Source organism: Chlamydotis macqueenii, chromosome 1 (assembly GCF_036417535.1).
Source record: "Chlamydotis macqueenii isolate bChlMac1 chromosome 1, bChlMac1.mat, whole genome shotgun sequence".
In the NCBI taxonomy this organism is placed as follows: domain Eukaryota; kingdom Metazoa; phylum Chordata; class Aves; order Otidiformes; family Otididae; genus Chlamydotis; species Chlamydotis macqueenii.
The window spans coordinates 173775577-173793635 of record NC_141556.1 but is presented as its reverse complement, the minus strand read 5'-3'; the positions used below and the strand labels follow the sequence as shown (position 1 = coordinate 173793635).

The 18059-nt window shown below is 36.3% G+C and overlaps 1 protein-coding gene across 2 annotated transcripts in view; it reads right to left on the bottom strand.

Annotated features, from left to right (window-relative positions):
* KLHL1 (kelch like family member 1) overlaps positions 1 to 18059 on the bottom strand; it is a 213272-nt gene that overhangs the window by 105029 nt on the left and 90184 nt on the right. The gene's annotated exons all lie outside the window — the stretch shown is intronic.

Here is an 18059-nt window from a genome sequence, read left to right as displayed (position 1 = left end):
ACATTTTAGCTGTAAATGAACCTTACAACTCTTTCTTTAGTAAAAAGGAAACTGTTCTTTATTATCACTGTGTTATAAGGGAAACAGTTACAAGTATTGCATCACAAGTAAACTACTATCTGAATTTAAACTTGGATAATTCTTAAGATGTAACATCTAAGAAGTTTTCTTCTCCAGTATTAGAAATACTGATGCTCTATTTATATACTTCAATCCTTTGTTTTCTAGAGAGCTAGTATCCTTATGTGGATTTATTTGAATGTACATACTTCTTTACAGAAGTATTTTTTAATCCCATATATCAAATTATTCTTTAAACTAAACAAGATATTCAGTTTATTTAAGACTCTATAAGATACATGTGAGGGTCATACTTTCATGGTACTGAAAGCTTGACAATTAGAGCTTCAAAAGAATGGTTATACAATAAGAAAGGCTAGAGAATCACCTGCACTGAGTTAATGCATTGAGCATTGAGTTAAATTCCTTGCATCTTTCCCTCACTGAATATACAAAAATGAAGTATCCTTCTATTGACTGAACTGCAACATACTCCTGTGCTGCCACAAATTCTACATATCTCCTGTGAGGAAAAAAAAAAAAAAAGTCTTCTATCCATTGCCTCTAAGTTTTGTTTGACTATCTGCTTTCTACTCGGCTAAGGACCTTCCTATCCTGTCTGATACTGTGGATTCCTTGTTTTGTCAAATCATAGAATCATAGAATGGTCAGGGTTGGAAGGGACCTTCAAAGGTCATCTAGTCCAACCCCCCCTGCAAGGAGCAGGGACATCCCCAACTAGATCAGGTTGCTCAGAACCTCATCCAGCCTGGCCTTGAACATTTCCAGGGATGGGGCTTCCACCCATCTCTCTAATGACTCTCTAAACTCCAAAATATTCCCTCTGCTGAGTTACCCATCAAGGAGAATTCAGCCTTCTTCCCACACAATTCCACTTAGTTTTCAGGATATATGACTAATAAAAAGGCAGCCTGCTTTTCTGTTGCACTTTGTTAACAGAGTATAAGATATATCATGTACTAACAAGGAAACAAATAGATCAGCATGTCATAGATATTGAGAATTACAGCCAAGAAGAGTGCTTAGATCATTACTGTAATTTCTTGTATATCAAATATATTCTACACATACAGTGCACCAAGTACCCAGGGAGTAAGCATAATTTCTGCTTTGCTTGGATTTTAGTCAAATGCATTCAATTTTGAGACGACAATATCCAGAGATGGAGAATTCAACACTTTTCACTGCAGCTATTCCAATTTATTCCAGTGTTTAAGCATTCTTCTTGATGGAAAAGCGTACCTTATTTCCAATCTGTCTAAACTGAGTTGGTTTTTGCTAAGATCTTTCAACTAGATTAAAGAGCTCTTTAGTTCACAGTAGTTTCTCCCTGTGGATATACACTGTAATCAAGTACATCATCTTCTCTTCTTTTTAATAAGCTGAAATAGCCCAAGTACTCTAAGACATACATTACAAGGCATTTTCTCTTGTCCTGTAATCCTATGTCTCTCTTTTCTTTGCATCTGCCAAGTGTCATGTGCTACTTAAAAATGGTGACATGAGAACTACACAAAGTGTTCTGAAATCCACCGTACACATCTAGAAATAAGCCCCCCCCTTTATCTTTTTCCCCACAGCACGCCACTGGGGCAGAAGGGGATTCTTTATCTATTCCTGTATTGATCTTCTGCAGCTAAAATGTCCAGATAGCCCACATCACATCTTACTGAAATGCAAATGTATTAGCTCCAATCTTTGTCCTTTTTTTTCTAAGAAATCTGAATCCTTTTATTAAAGAAAGATTTCGGATAAATCTGATATGATGTCACTTGAGTAAACTCCATGTGTTTGTAAATGTAATTGCTACATAAATGTAGACATGTACACAGGTATACACACTGATATCAATATATGTATATATACATATGAAGACATATACATACACATGTATCACTAGCATATATTTTTAATTCTGAGTTTTACCTTCATCTTCATTGTGATACCTTCCAAGAACTTCAGTTTGAGCTACGTATTTGAAATCAGTGTAATTACTAAAAGCTCAGGTTTCTGTTAAGTTTCATGACATTTATTTAATTATTGCTAGTCTCCCTCACTAACTCACTGCAAATAACACTTATCTTCTTGATTTAGCAATTAAAGTCCTCTTTTTTTTTTTTTTTAATCCATGAGAAAAAGAAATAATTTAAATCTGCTCTTGGCACTTCCCACTTTATGTCTATATTTACTGATTTTTACTTTTTCTGCACTGATTTTTTTTCCTATTACTTGTATTTTCTCAGCTCATTTCTAACCTATTTTTGTGGGTTTGTTTTTGAAGTAATTATTCCTTTTTTTGTTGTTGTTGTTAGAACCCTCTCTAAAGCTATTTTCCTCCTTCTGAGAATACAACTATTGATACTTTGATATCGAAGTTTAATTTATACTTTTGGTTTAAAGATGCAAATCTCCTCAAGATCTTAGTCATTAATCTGCTGGATCCAGTTGACTAGGTTATTATATTAAACCCCACCCCCCACACCCCCTTCATTTTAAGTAAAGTTTGTTCATCGTCACATGAATCAACTTTATCTTCAACAACCAGTGTTTTAATGATGCTCTCATATCATGAGGTCATGAATTTACTTTGGCTTAGTAACTATTTGGTAAAGAAACCTAGTAGCTACTACATCCAGAAATGACTAGCCCCTATGCTTATTACAAATACTAATTTCCTACCTTTTGTGTACTAGCAAAGTTCGTATCTTCCATAATGACAATCCCTAATAATCTCACTCACTTTTACATATTAAGAGACAACAGCATTCATTTACAATTTAGTTCTGGTGGTCTTCAACAGATATTTTTCTCTATTTTAATATTCTTCTCTTTTCAGTTTAACAGAACCTGTTTTATATGTGCTATCCCTTGTTACTTCCCTGCCTGTCATTCCATTTACCACTTTTAATTCTCTTTTCCTTTCTTTAATGAATAATCCGTATCATCTCACACCTGTGTAAGACATGCACAATAATCAAAGTTATTGTTATCTGTGTAAACATCTAGTTTCACACATGAACTAATAAAAGGTTTTCTAAATTGCTATTCTGTCTTAACATTAGTACATAAACAATTACATAGCACTACAATTTGAATTTCTTGCCCATTACAGTTCCCTGTGTTCTAGCATTGTTCTCTTGGTTCTTCCTACCTACAGTTTCATCTCAAATTCAGACCCTTCATTCTTCATCTGCCTGCTCTATGGTATAGAACTAACTTGTGAGCACATTAAAAAAAAAAAAAATAAAAAGTTTGTAACTGTTAAGTAATCAATCCAGGCATTTCTCCAGGGCTGCTGTTTCTCATGATTATTTACTGTCCTGCCAATCCTTATAGTCTTTATCAGCAGTGATTTTAATTTCCTTCCAAATTACAGATGATGAAAACATTGACTAAAACCAAAACTAATATAATAATATCACGATACCATAGAATAATTAGACGGACTTTCTCTTCAGGAATTTAGATCTCTATTGATCTTAGAATCACTTAAAAAAATGTCATGGAGGGAAATCATGTTTCTGTCAATGCTCTGTTATCTGTCAAATCAGGTGAGAATGGAGATGAAACTTGTATAATGTGAAAAGAAATAGTAATTTGGCATAAAGGATAAGCATAGCATTTGTTTCACTTAACTAGAACAAATTCCTAATATCAATGTGAAATCAACCTTAATCAAGCATTAAACATAGTCAAGAGTACTTCAGTTTACTTTCAGGTTACTATAATTAGACTATGCAATTTATGAGAACTGGGTTTTGTTTACTTTTGGTTGTGTTTTGTTTGTTTTTTTTTTTTAAATAAACTCCCCTAGGACATCAGCACTACACATATAGAAAAAATATCCAGATGTACTCTGAGAATTACTATTAAGGAAAACCACTATCAAGATAAATAATCATAGAAACATAGAATCATAGAATGGTTAGAGTTGGAAGGGACCTTCAAAGGTCATCTAGTCCAACTCCCCTGCAAGCAGCAGGGACATCTCCAACTAGGTCAGGTTGCTCAGAGTCTCATCCAGCCTGGCCTTGAATGTTTCCAGGGATGGGGCTTCCAACATCTGTCTGGGCAACCTGTTCCTGTGTTCTACAACACTCATTGTAAAAATTTTTTTCCTGATATCCAATCTAAATCTACCTCCCCCTATTTTAAAACCATTACCCCTCATCCTATCACAATAGACCCTACTGAACAGCCTCTCCCCATCTTGCCTGTAGGCCCCCTTGAGGTACTGGAAGACCGCTATCAGGTCTCCCCGGAGCCTCCTCTTCTCCAGGCTGAACAGCCCCAACTCTCTCAGCCTGTCGTCATAGGAAAGGTGCTCCAGCCCTCTTATCACCTTCGTGGCCCTCCTCTGGACATTCTCCAGCTGGTCCATGTCCTTCTTATGTTGGGGGCTCTAGAACTGGACACAGTACTCCAGGTGGGTTCTCACCAGGGCAGAGCAGAGGGGGAGAATCACCTCCCTCGACCTGCTGGCCACGCTCCTCTTGATGCAGCCCAGGATGCGGTTGGCTTTCTCGGCCACAAGGACGCATTGCCGGCTCATGTTGAGCTTCTCATCCACCAGCACTCCCAAGTCCTTCTCCTCAGGGCTGGTCTCAATCCATTCCCCGCCCAGCCTGTATTTGTGCCTGGGATTGCCACGACCCAGGTGCAGGACCTTGCACTTGGCCTGGTTGAACTTCATGAGGTTGGCACGGGCCCACCTCTCCAGCCTGTCAAGGTCCCTCTGGATGGCATCCCTCCCTTTCAGCGTGTCGACGGCACCACACAGCTTGGTGTCATCAGCGAACTTGCTGAGGGTGCACTCTATCCCACTGTCCATGTCGCCGACAAAGATGTTGAACAGGGTCAGGCCCAGCATGGACCCCTGAGGGACCCCACTCGTGACTGGTCTCCACTTGGACATCAAGATGTTGACCATCATTCTCTGAGTGTGGCCATACAGCCAACTCCTTATCCACCGAGTGGTCTGTCCATCAAACCCATGCCTCTCCAGTTTAGAGAGAAAGATGTTGTGCAGGACAGTGTCAAAAGCTTTGCACAAATCCAGGTAGATGATATCCATTGCTTGTCTCTTTTCCACCGATGCTGTCACCCCGTCATGGAAGGCCACCAAATCGTCAGGCACAATCTGCCCTTGGTGAAGCCATGTTGGCTGTCACCAATCACCTCCTTGCTCTCCATGTGCCTTAGCATGGTTTCCAGGAGAATCTGCTCCATGACCTTGCCAGGCACAGAGGTGAGGCTGACCGGCCTGTAGTTGCCCAGGTCCTCCTTGTTCCCCTTTTTAAAAATGGGGGTTATGTTCCCTCTCTTCCATAATGCATATATAAAATGCTAACTGAAATCTTTTTAGCACTTAAAGTCATAAAATTAGCCTCTGGAGTCATCTTCGTTACAGGTGGGGTTTTTTTTGGATAAACAGTAAACTAGGTATATTCATATTTTAAATAATCCACCAGAGGGAGTTCTATGAATAAAATAGAAAAATTGATAACAAACATGAAGCTTGGAATATGAGTTTAAATATGTAATTACAATAAATTACACTTTTTTATTGAGCACTAAAATTTTCAGTCACACTTACGTCAAGAAAATGGGAGTTTGGTAATTATGGATTCAGCTTTCAGATTTAAAAAAATCAAAGTTCAAATTTGCAGTGTTCCAGTACACTGGTATAGGGAAGAATGAAATTCAGCTATGTGATACTGACTCTAATCTTCGGTGGCATGAGTATTTTTGAGTAATCCCTGAAGTAAACTAAGTTTACCCATAAGATTCAACTGACAATCTTTTATCATGGGCGCTGCAGTGGTACAGAATATCCTCAGAAGTGCTGGTTTTAGCACCATCAGTGCTAAGTGAGAGATTCCCCAAACATTTTCATCCCACAGAAAAGCCCCAAGAAATATCCCCACAATTCTCTACATCTTGCTTTTAGTAATGTTTTCCCTTATGGAATACACTCAGATTATACCAATACATTCAACATTGTAAAACTTCGCCTAACCAGGTTAATACTAAGTATAATGTTAATATAGCATAATTTTGAACAAATAATTCTAGGGGTTACAAATGAAGATAAAATATATGCAGAAATAAAGGAATATACAATACACAAAAAGAAGTTGAAACAATCTAAACAACAGAGTGATTCTAGAAATACACGTTTGATTGCCAGCTGGTATAAACCACAATAGCTCTAATGACTTTAATGAAATTACGTCAGTTTAAATTAGATTATTTTTTGCTACTCTAATTACTTTTTACTAGTCAGTGTCATAATAATCTCAAAATCAGTTCAGGCTATTTCCTTCTAAGAAGCAACTGAATTTCTGAAGAAGTTCAGAAGCAGTAATCTGAGGCTTCCAAAATTCATTTCCAAACTACAGTTTGGGTCAGCTGTCCTAGCTATGTCCCCTCCCAGGATTTCACCCACAACCAGCCTACTGGTGAGAGGGAACGTTGGGGAGACAGCCTTGATACTGTGTGAGGCCTGATCAGCAATATCCAAAACCCTGGTGTGTTATCAACACCTTTCTAGCTACCAATACAAAGCACTGCACTATAAGGGCTGCCATGGGGAAAACTGTCACCCCGACCCAATACAACAGCATACCTGAACAGTGAAGCTAACATACTTTGATATTTGCAGTAATCCTTATTGATTTCTCTGTATTTTCTGCCTTTCCAGCTTGATTTTTAAGGTTTCAGTTGCATATTCTTTGTGTAACACACAATTATTACAATATCTTACTACTTTGAGTGATCAAGGGGTGAAAAAAAAATCATACAGGATGAATGGAAAGACAGTAAAGAGTGGGAACCAAAAAAAAAGAAAGGAAGGAAGGAAGGCAGGCAGGAAGAAGGGAGGGCAGAAAGGCAGGAAAGCAGGGAGGGAAACAGGGAGGTAGGTAGGAAGCCGGGGAGAGAGGGAAAAGGGACAGAGGGAAGGGGAAAGGGAAGGATAGGGAGAAGAAGGGACAGAGGAAGGGAGGAGGGAGGAAGGATGGGTAAAAGCAAAACAAGTTCATGATATTGTAAAAGACAGGGAGAGGCAAAAAAAAAATGTAATTCATTAGATATAGCTACAATTCTTGGTCTACCCTTTGTCCTGGTTTTGGCAGGGATGGAGTTAATTTTTCCTCTCAGTAGCTGGTGTGTTTTGGATTTAATCTGTGAAGAATGTTGATAAACATCCTGATGATACAAGTTGTTGTGAATGAGACCAAGGACATGGTCCTGCTGTCCAAGTCTCACATATTTGCAGATGCAGGAAACTGGGAGAAAGATGGACAGAATAATTGACCCAAACTGGCCAAAGAGAGCATTCCATGCCATAAACGTCATGCTCAGTATATAAGTGGGGGCTGGCCAGGGTGGGTATCTGCCTTCCTGGCATCCATCTTTCTCCCTCATTTTGCTGGCATCATTCCCTCTACCTTCCTGGCTCCCTTTTGCTCCTTTGCTTGCTGTTCAGTTTTGTTTCTGTGATCGCTGCTCGAGATGGGCTGTATCAGTCATTGGGACATTGGTTGGTGAGAAAACATATATTGTTCACTTTGTATATTTTAATATCCTTATATTCTGTTATTATTGTAGTTTTCCCTTTTTATTTTAGTAAATTGTCTTAATCTCAACCCACGAGTTCTCATTCCTTCCCAATTCTCTCCCCATCCCACTGGGGAGGGAGAGGGTGAGTGAGAAACCATGTGGTAATTCGGGCTAAACCATCACACCCTTTTAATGTATTTTATATGTTGATCTTATTGGTGCTGCATACATTCATTGTTTCCTTTTCAGAACAGGATACATGATGAAAGCAGATCCAGTGAAGTTAGTAAGCTTTTTAATAAAGATGTAATTCACCTTTCCAACTTTTAAATAAAAGTACACGGTTCTGAATATTTCAAAATCCCTTTTTTTACACAGTCCTCTTTGTCAAACTTATAATCTATCACAACATCTTTAACATCTTTAAGTCTAAAAGAGTTATAAAAATGTAACAGTTTTTACATGCTGTATTTCTGTAAAGGAAAAAAAAGAAAGACCGAAAGAAAAAAAAAAAAAAAAGATTTATTTCTGGTAAGGAACATTTCCAGTCAAAATAAGAAAATATGGCATTTCTTAGTGCCAATAAAAAAAAAAAAAAGCAAGATGACAGTTGTCAAGGAGGAGGGGACGGGGAGAAAGAGCACCAGACAGTGTGATGTTGCAAAGTTCAGTTTAATAACTGAACCAAAGCAGCGGATAAGCTGCGTCAGGAAAAACTTCACACTCCCACACATACAACCCACATACAATTCCAGTTACCAAAGCTGGCCCTAAATGTGAGTTGGCACAGCGGAGCCTGGGGAAATGTAACGCTTGCTCCAGCTCAGTGCTGGTTACGTGCACAATATCCCCCATCGCCTGCCCTTCTGGTCCCAGTCTATTACACAGATCACCGATAAAATCAATCCATGATGACATCATAAACCATCTTTTCAGCACTTTCAAGTTTTTTTTTCTCCTCTCGCTTGCTGACCCACAGCCTGTACCAAGACTTGTCACACTGTGTCTTTGTTTGCATTGTATTGTCAGCTATGGCTTATTATATTCAGTCACTCAGCTCCCTATTAAGGCAAGGTTGCAATGCTCCTATGACAAAAGTTAAAACTCTCTGAAAGTTTGCAATATCATAACAAATGTCCTACATGTGAATAAAACAAAATGTTTTATGAACCAGCATTCACCACAATTTCAAGGCTCAGGCTGGAGTAACATGCCAATGAGACGGAAATCCCCAAGTCTTGTCTATTAATAATTAATATTTTTTTTTAAATATAGATTGAGTAAGTGAGAACATGCGCTTTTCTGTTCCTTTGGGTCCAGATAGGAAGAAATACTTGCAGGTTTTTCCCAGTATCTCTGTGTTATGATTCTCTAACATCTGTTACTATTGTAATGAAGGGCACCGGTACACTGACAGAACACTGTAAAGCTTCAGTTTCTGGTATTGCTTAAGGGAAGAACAAGGCTAACCTTTACTCTAAACTGTTCTCTTTTTTTCCCCAGTAATGAAAGTATCAAAAGAGATATAATTTCTGAGATTTATTGCATTTATGCAATGTATGTATGCATTTATGCAATGTATGTATGACTGCAAGTTCTTCCCGACTTAGTCAACAGAAAATCGAGCTATCTGCCCTGCATTATACTGAAAACATTGCCACACAAGATCAGAATTTATACATCAATCTTATCACTCTCAAGTCTGTGCTGTTATCACCAAAAATTAACCATCAGGTATGTCTTACCCTTGGAAATGAGGAGCACCATGTCTGAATCAGTAACTCAAAATGTCTTTTTTTTTGCTTTTGAAATAAAAATTACACAGTCTCAGCCTGACTGACAATAAATACTCCTTAGCATACCATACAGAGCTTAAGAGATAATCTTGTAAATGGTATGTGTAGTATATCAAAGCTTAATGAAAATCATATTAAAAATAATTTGTAAGCTCCCAGGATGCACCATTTTAAGAATGAGAGTCACTCATGATTGCAGAAAGCAGAGCAATGACTATACACAAGAATCTTGGTGACTGAGTTTCTACAACATAGGATTTCCACTGGTCATATACTCTTGTGTTTACTTTCTCAATCATAGCCTAATGTCGAAGATTTACTTTTCTATTGTGTCCCACTCCTGTATTTTCCCTTCCTCTGTTTTTCCTACTGGAGCTCCCATTGTTAATTTCAGTTCAAGGATCCTGTTCAGTGTTATTTCCTTGTCCTCTGCCACCAGCTATGTATTCCAGCTAGGCTATCTCCTCTTCCCTGTTATCTGAGAAGACGACAGAGAGCGCTAGTGGGTCTTCTTTCCACCTTAAAGGACCTCTTCAAGTATTGGGAATAGCAGACAAGAAATGCATTTACAGATTATATCATTCTTTCTTGGTACCCCTGAACTGGAACTTAAACACATACAACATTTTCAGATAATTTAGCCCTCTACTTTTAATTTCCTACTACACACACAATCTAAGAATTCTAGAGGTTTTCTGTATTTAGCCAGTCTTGAATATCCTTTCTTGAAAAGAAAGAAAGAATGTTTATTCCTCAGTACTGGGTATGCACTTTAATCATGTCAAAGACATGTTACAAATGTCAAGTATTTGATTTTACACTGGTTTGTAGATTCAAAGGCTTTGAATTTAGAGCTACAAAATTCAGCAGTTTTGAGTCTCATCTTTGCTGTTTTCCATGAATGTCAAGAAAATCCCCTAAAATTCATTGACTTTGGACTGCTTTTGTAGTGTGATATTTGCATTTGGTATATGCTGACACAGGTTTGTGCCAAACTGATTTTAGGCACCCACTAATGCTTTTTAAGTTTAGAGTCTGCTTGCTCTGAGCTACCTCTCTATGGACAGTAACTTATTTATGCCTACAGTTCAGTGAGATGAAGCAGGATCTATAAATTTATATATTCTTCACTCAACAGATTGAGATGTAGAACTGCTGACCTGACAGCTAAACCATCACTAGACCCACTGAAGAAAGAAGAGACCTATCAGACAACCCTTAACATTAAATGATATTTCTGCTAGGACTCTGAAGCATAGTTAAGTATCAGTTCAATGGGATACTAACACTGCTGAATATTCAGGTTTCTAGAACTAGAATAAACTTGAAAGACAAATTAAAACCATAGGAATTGTTGAGTCATGTGTATAAAGCAAAAAGATCATTCAGACAGTCCTACTTTTCATACCAGGACTCTGTAGGAATAATACAGCATTCTGCCGTACTAACCTTTTTAATGTGGCACTTAGGCAATAAAATGGAAGTTCCTGATGATAAAGAAGCCATGAAATTGTGATTAATGCACTATAGACTATTTGCTTAACTATGTTCCTGTAGATTTCACAGCATTTTACTAACAGCAGTTGTCTTCTCTATTTCTTATTAATTATCTTGTTGTCCATATGCTAGTTCTTGAAATGCTCTTACTTTCTTCTTCTCCTACTGTGTCTTGATGGGGCAGTACTGTAACGTGTCATGTCACAGCTGTATTAAGAAGAACTTATAAAAAAGCAACACACTGTGCTAAGTGCTGATTATTGCTTTCAAACAAGCATCTTAAAAATACTAGAAGTGTGAAAAGTAATCTATGAAGTACAATTTCTTCTTAAAGAAGAAAAGAAGGAAACAGGAAATTGGAAGTAAGAGTCACAAAAATAGTCATAATAGAAGTTTAATGTCATGAGTTAAAAAAAAAAAGATACTGTAAAATTTTAAGAAAGTCATGCTATCAAGAGAAATAAGTGAGTCTCAGCTTGGTTTTGCACATAAAGAACAATTTTTGGTTTTTGGTTGAAAGTAAGATAATCTCAAGCATTTTGAGACTCTTGTTTATGTTTTGCACTTTTGTATATTGCCAGTATGGCTTTAAAGTGGTAAAACTGAGAAAATGCTAAACCTCAAAAAATATACTTCCATGTAAGCGTAAATGATACAGTGAGCTCCAAAATGTTTTTATTTTTCATCTCTGCATCTCTGGTTTTATTGTTTATTTCAATTATTCTGGTTTCTTTGGAAAATTTTCAGCTTAATTTTACTAGTTCAAAGGATGTTAGAGGAAGAAAGGACACTGGAGTGTCAAAATAACAACTTTAACTATCAGAATTCAACTAGAGAAGTGATCTGATTTTTTTTAAGTAGCATTGTATGTAGACCTAAGAAGGAGAGACATAATTAAACTTTTTACTCCAAGCTAGTAGATTTAAAATTAATACCTTTGAAAGGAAAATATATAAGCAATTTGAATACAGGAAGCCACACTTTCCTGTGTCCATATGTCAAAATGTACAAGATGTATAACATTTTTCCAGGGACACTCTGCCATGTGTAAGAGCAGAATGAGAATTACTAATTTAGAAAGAGTCCCAAAGACTTGATGATGGGTGACGCTTCAGCAAGGTTTTGACACAGCATATTCGAACTTCTGTTGTCAGTGGTGCAAGAATAAATAGTAAGCTGAGTATGTGTAATTTTTAAAGAATATTTGTAACTTTTTACAGTACATGATCTTTTTACTACTGAATATTCCAAATTCGTGATTAGAATCCACAGGGTAAAAAAGCATAAAAAAAACCCCAAACAATTACAGTTTTCTATAGTTTCCTTTCGATCTTCCCTCCCCTTGAAAAAAAATACATTCAATGGATTAGTATGTCCATTTTAGTCATAGGTATATGAAGTCATTTTATGTTCCAATTAAATTACACTTTTTTTTTTTTTTCCAGAATGTCCCAGGATGATTTCTTGCACATACTTATTTTATATTAAACTTGAGTCAAAAAATCTCAAAAACTTAAATAATTCTTACAACACCAATTAATTTTCAAAAGTACATGCAATATGCACTAAAACTAATGTTCTTGTTATGCTACAGAAGCTGCAACATTTTCAGTTGACTAAGCAATAAAATGTTCCAAGTTAAAAACCAAATAAATACTGATATGGAAGTAAAGATTTTTCTTAAAGATTTTCCCTCAAAATTATTCTTTTTTTTTTTTCTCCAAGTGTTAATAACACAATATATTGTAGTTTTAGACAAACAAATTTTCAGCAATATGGGTAACAATGTCACCTTCCAGTGTGTGATAGAGTCTTCCACAGTCACTGAAGTACTGCAATCTGTCATAATATCCTGTTTGGTGGCTAGACACATGCTTAAATAGGGCTTTTTAAAGAAGTAACAATAAAACACAAAATAAAACAAATGAAAAAAGTCCTGTTGCTCCCTGGAGTCACTCTTGATTTCTATGAACACTAGCTATCCTAAGAAAAAACATCTTACAGATCATCCATTAAGTGTAGGATGCCATAAAGTCTGAACACAGTCTGCACAGGTCTTGCAGATTTATATTTGCTATTACAGTGCAAATAGGACATTTTGTACAATAATATATTTTGGAAATATATGCCTGACAGAACGTAAGAAACAGAATATCACAGCATGCTTTAAAATTTCAGTGTGTTATTGCTAACTTGTTGCTAACATGTTACCAATAGCTTGTTGCTAATAAAAGCCAATTAAATGTTAGCTCTGATAATCCCATCTGTTGCATGTTGCTTGAAAAATAAAATAAAAAAAAATTCTGAACTTTTGCTTCATATTCTTCCTGGATACAAAGTTCATACTAAGACCATTGAAAATGTATGGGAGATACATTTAATAGCCTCATAAAATAATTTTGCTTCCAAGTGACCTCTGGAGGTCATCAAGTCTGACTTCCTGCTCAGTGCACTTCTAAGTAGGTCAGGTTACTCAGCAACATTTTCAGTCAAGTCTTGGATACCTCCAAAAAGAAGATCCCCAAAACTCCTTTCTGGTATTTGATTAGCCCCATGGTTTAAAAAAAAAAAAAAAAAAAAAAAAAATCCTAATATCCAGTCGAGATTTCCTATGTTCCAGTTTGTGTCTGTTGTCTACCACTCTTCACGTACAACAGTCTGGCACCTTCTTCTCTGTATCCTCCAATCAGGTAGATGTAGAGACCAGTAAGGTCTCCCTCAGCCCTCTCTTACTCAGGCTCAACAGGCCCAGCTCCGCCAGACTTTCTTCCACCACATGCTCCAGCATCCAGCCAGCTTGGTGACCTCAACTGGACCCACTCCAGTACATCCATGTCTCTCTTCTACTTAGGAATCCAAAAGTAGACATACTACTTCATATGTGGTCTTATGGGTGCCAAACAGGGAAGGATCACCTTCTTCAACCTGCTCACTCTCACTGATACACCCCAGGATGTTGTTGGCCTTCTCTGCTGCCAGGGTATATTGCTGGCTTACATTCAACTTGCTATCCATCAGGACCCCCAGATCCTTTTCTGCAGAGCTGCTTCCTAGACAGTTGCTCCCCAGCCTGTGCTGGTGCATGGGGTTATCTGTCTCCAGACTGCAGGAGTTTGCATTTTCCTTTGCTGAAATTCATTATGATTCTGTCAGCACATTTCTCCAATCTGCCCTCTAAATAGCAGCTCTGTCATCAAACATATTGATCACCTCCCCCTGCCAGTTTCGTGACATTCGCAAACTTACTGAAAGAGAACTCCATCCTACCATCTAGATCAGTAATAAAGTTGTTAAACATTATTGGACCTAGAAGTGATCCCTGAGGAACATCACTATTTCTGGTCACCAGCTGGACTTTTTACTACAGATCACAACCCTTGAGCCTGCCTGTCCAGTTAGCTTTCCACCCATCTTATTTTCTCTTTATCCATATGTCCCCAATGTGGTGATAATGAGGTCAAAGTGGTCAAAATAATGTACAATATAAAGTTAACAAAGCTGTCATCTGGTCAGTATTTAATAACCAGTTCCTGGTCAGCTATTTTAAAAACTAGAAAGCAAACTGATGGACCTGTGTGTGTGTGTGTGTGTGTGTGTGTGTGTGTGTATAAATGTTAAACAGTTTATGTTAAAGAACTGTTAAATTTCAGTACTTAACAGTTTGCTTACCTCACTCATTATCTGACTGTATTTAAAGCCATATTAACACTGAAATAAACCACTGATGTCTGAATATACAACAACAACTCATTAAGAACCGTCATCACTGTCTACCCATATCTCAATACTATTTTTTTCTTAATTTGAATATGGAGTATTGTTACAACATTTCAATATGCTTCAGGATGAGCTGTTGTAAATGGAACTGGATAGGAAAGGTTTTACATATCATTCCTTCCTCATTCCACCCCACCAAGTTTCAGCTGTGAAATGTTGTGGCTTAGATAATAAACCTAACTAATAACATGATCACTGAAGCTCTTCACCATAAAAGATCATTTAAAAAATTGCTTAAGGCACACACTTCACGTAAATGAAATGGTTGCTCCATCTGCAGTATAATCAGAATTTTCAGTAAGTTAAAGGGTCTATATAGAGTCAGCACATGTTATTGGGATTACTTACGTGCTTACAATTAAGTCTGAATAATGTTTTGCTCTGCTGAGACTAATGACCCTTGCAGTGCGAAGCACAGAACTGCCATGAGAGACTCTCTCTATGAGAGATGAAACACCTTTTACCACTTTATTCAAAGGCACTTGCAAACATTCTGCATCTCCCAGGCTTGGAACTGTAACATATGTTAGAGTCCTTTAAACTGCTAACATTTTGACTGGATTACAGACACATCAATCACTTTATTCATGCATGTTCTTCTAGTCATGGAAATTTTACTTATGGTCATCCTCCTACTCAGTGCATCAAAGTATTTTGAAGATTTTCCAAGTTTATGTTTAGCAATTATTTTTGGAGTATGGTGAAATAAAAATGTGGAACAAGCTCTACCATCTCAATAGTCAAACTGCAGTTTTGAGATGTAAAGTGATTACTTTTTTTTGCTTTAAGCAAAGTCTCCTGAGAGGTAAAGCACAGACAGATTAAACACTTAATATCTATGAGGTATTTAAATTTTCCATTTGAAATAATCAGTCTTCAGTCAAATGGCATGATATTTAGATAAAGAAACTGGTATCATAGCTTGGAATGTCACACTCTAAATTTCTATGCATTATCTATATGTCATAACACAAGCAGAACCATGTTCTTTACTGGGAGAGAGAGGAAGCAAACTACAGTTGTATTCAAAACCTTACCAAGTATGAATAATATTTTTAAAGAATTTCCCATGCTTTAAAAAAAAAAATCAAACTGCAATTATCTTTTTTAAGGAAAAATAAGACGTACTTGTCCTAACTCAATATTTACTAACGTAGAAAAGTAGTTCTAATGAGAAAGACTAATGGTATGTCAAGGTCACAAAGTTCACTAAACTAGCATGGTCTATTACAAACTCTCAGCAATAAACATATAATGGTTCAAAATAAAATACATAATAAAAAGTCCTATATTCTAAGAAGAATCTCAACAAGGTTGCCATCACAATTTCAAGATAAGACCATAAACTATGACTCTAATTTCTGACAAGTATGACAAGCTGACAAATTGCTGACTTTAGAGGTTAGCTTCCCTACATATGAAATCCTGATGACTAGAAGAATAAAGAACTGTCACTAAAAAAAAAATGCTTGTTAGAATATATTTGCTTTAGTTTATTGATATTTTCCATTTTGCTGCTTTTGGTTTTTTTTTTTTTAAAGACATCACACAGGCATTTCACTGTGCTATAACTGACAATAAATTAGGAATTTAAAGTAATGAGACATATGGCTTTGCAGATTTAAAAATTTACAAGCTAGTAAAAAATCCAATTGTAATTAAGAAGTACAGAAGTCTTAAATCAAGAGAGACATGGATATTTGTGCCATCATTTAAATTAGCAGATTCATTTAAAAAGAAAAAACATCTCCTCCCCAAAGAAAAAAAAAGTGGCAGGGTAATGTCATATCTCAGAAATAAAACAACCCATAATAAATTTTATGTTCCTTAAGAAAGAAAAAAACAAAACTTAGCATTTTTTCTCTTATTTTTATCTTCTTACTTCTAATGCTTTAATTCAAAATGTTGCTATCCAAGTTCTATTTATAAAAAGTAGATGAAATGCAACCATAGAAATTTCCAGCTTTCATTGTTCACTAACTTTCTATGAAGTCTACTTTCCTCTTTTTCCCCACCAACTTTATAACTTGTTCATAACTTTCCCCACCAATCTCATAACTTTATTAAGTACATTTTCTAAAGATTTTTTCAAATGTTCTCTAGTTTTCCTTCACTGCTTTTCTTATCTTCATTTCCTCACTGCCTCCCCTCCTCCATGTACACATTTTCTTTTCCATGCTTAGATTTTGCATTTTGAAAGAACAACTTGATATTTGACACTGAAGACTAAATATCTCAGTAAATACCAGGGATATTATAACTCTGTTTATGGAAAGATATACGTAATTGTACAATTAATGAATTTTACTTCCATTATGAGCTTTCTCCATGCTTAGCAATGACTCTCCATTTAAAAAAAAAATTGTCACATTGGAATTAAGTCTAGACATACCTGTCTCAACTATGCAAATATAAATTTGTATTGATGGCTTCCACAAATTTCCTAGTTGAGGGAAACTGAAGTTATCCGACATGACAGAACATATGTGTTGGAAGTTACGTATCTCCTGAAGTCAATGGGACTCTTAAATTCAGTGGTCTGCTTTTTTGCACTTAATTCTTCTTCAAGATAAAGAAATTTCCAAACTCAAATGTCTTGCCCTCATAACACATTATGTGAAAGCAGAAATCAAGCCGATTTTCTCTGTCTCTCATTCTCTCTCTCTCTCTCATTTATTTATTTTAAATGAACAGTGTAATTTGGAACTTCTAAAATACCAAGTCTGACACTAGTCCAGGAAATTTCTTTTGAAAAATTAAAACATTTATGCAGATTCAATGAAGAAAAAAAATTCATGAAAATAAATTGATTTTCATTAAAATGCTCTTGTGAAGATAACTGTGAATGACTTTCTAATTAAAACTAATTGGTACAGGAAAGCTGTAAGACATTTGCCAGGTACAATGCAGTCAGAGAGTTATCTTTTTCTTTTTTTAGGAATCAATTAATATTTAATTTCACCTATGTAATTAACTAAGAGGCAGAATTATTCCAAGATGAGATTTAACTTGAATAATATCTCAAAATTATTACACATTTATAGCATATGCCATGTCTATAAATCTATTTTTGCAAGATTATTTGAAAAACTTTGTCTTGCTCCCCATTCCCACAACCAGTATAGAATCATTGGTTCTCTGAGGTTTGTTTTTTTTTTTCCCCCCCCCATGCAGAACAATGACAACTACAAAGCTTTCCTAAAGCTAAACAGAAAGGATCAGTGATAAAAAAGTATTCTAAGGACTTACATATACTTTTTTACTATTATCACCTGTATGTGAACATGCATCTAATTAAGGCATCCACTGTTCTGACATAGCAGCCAGTGCATTCATGATAGCAGG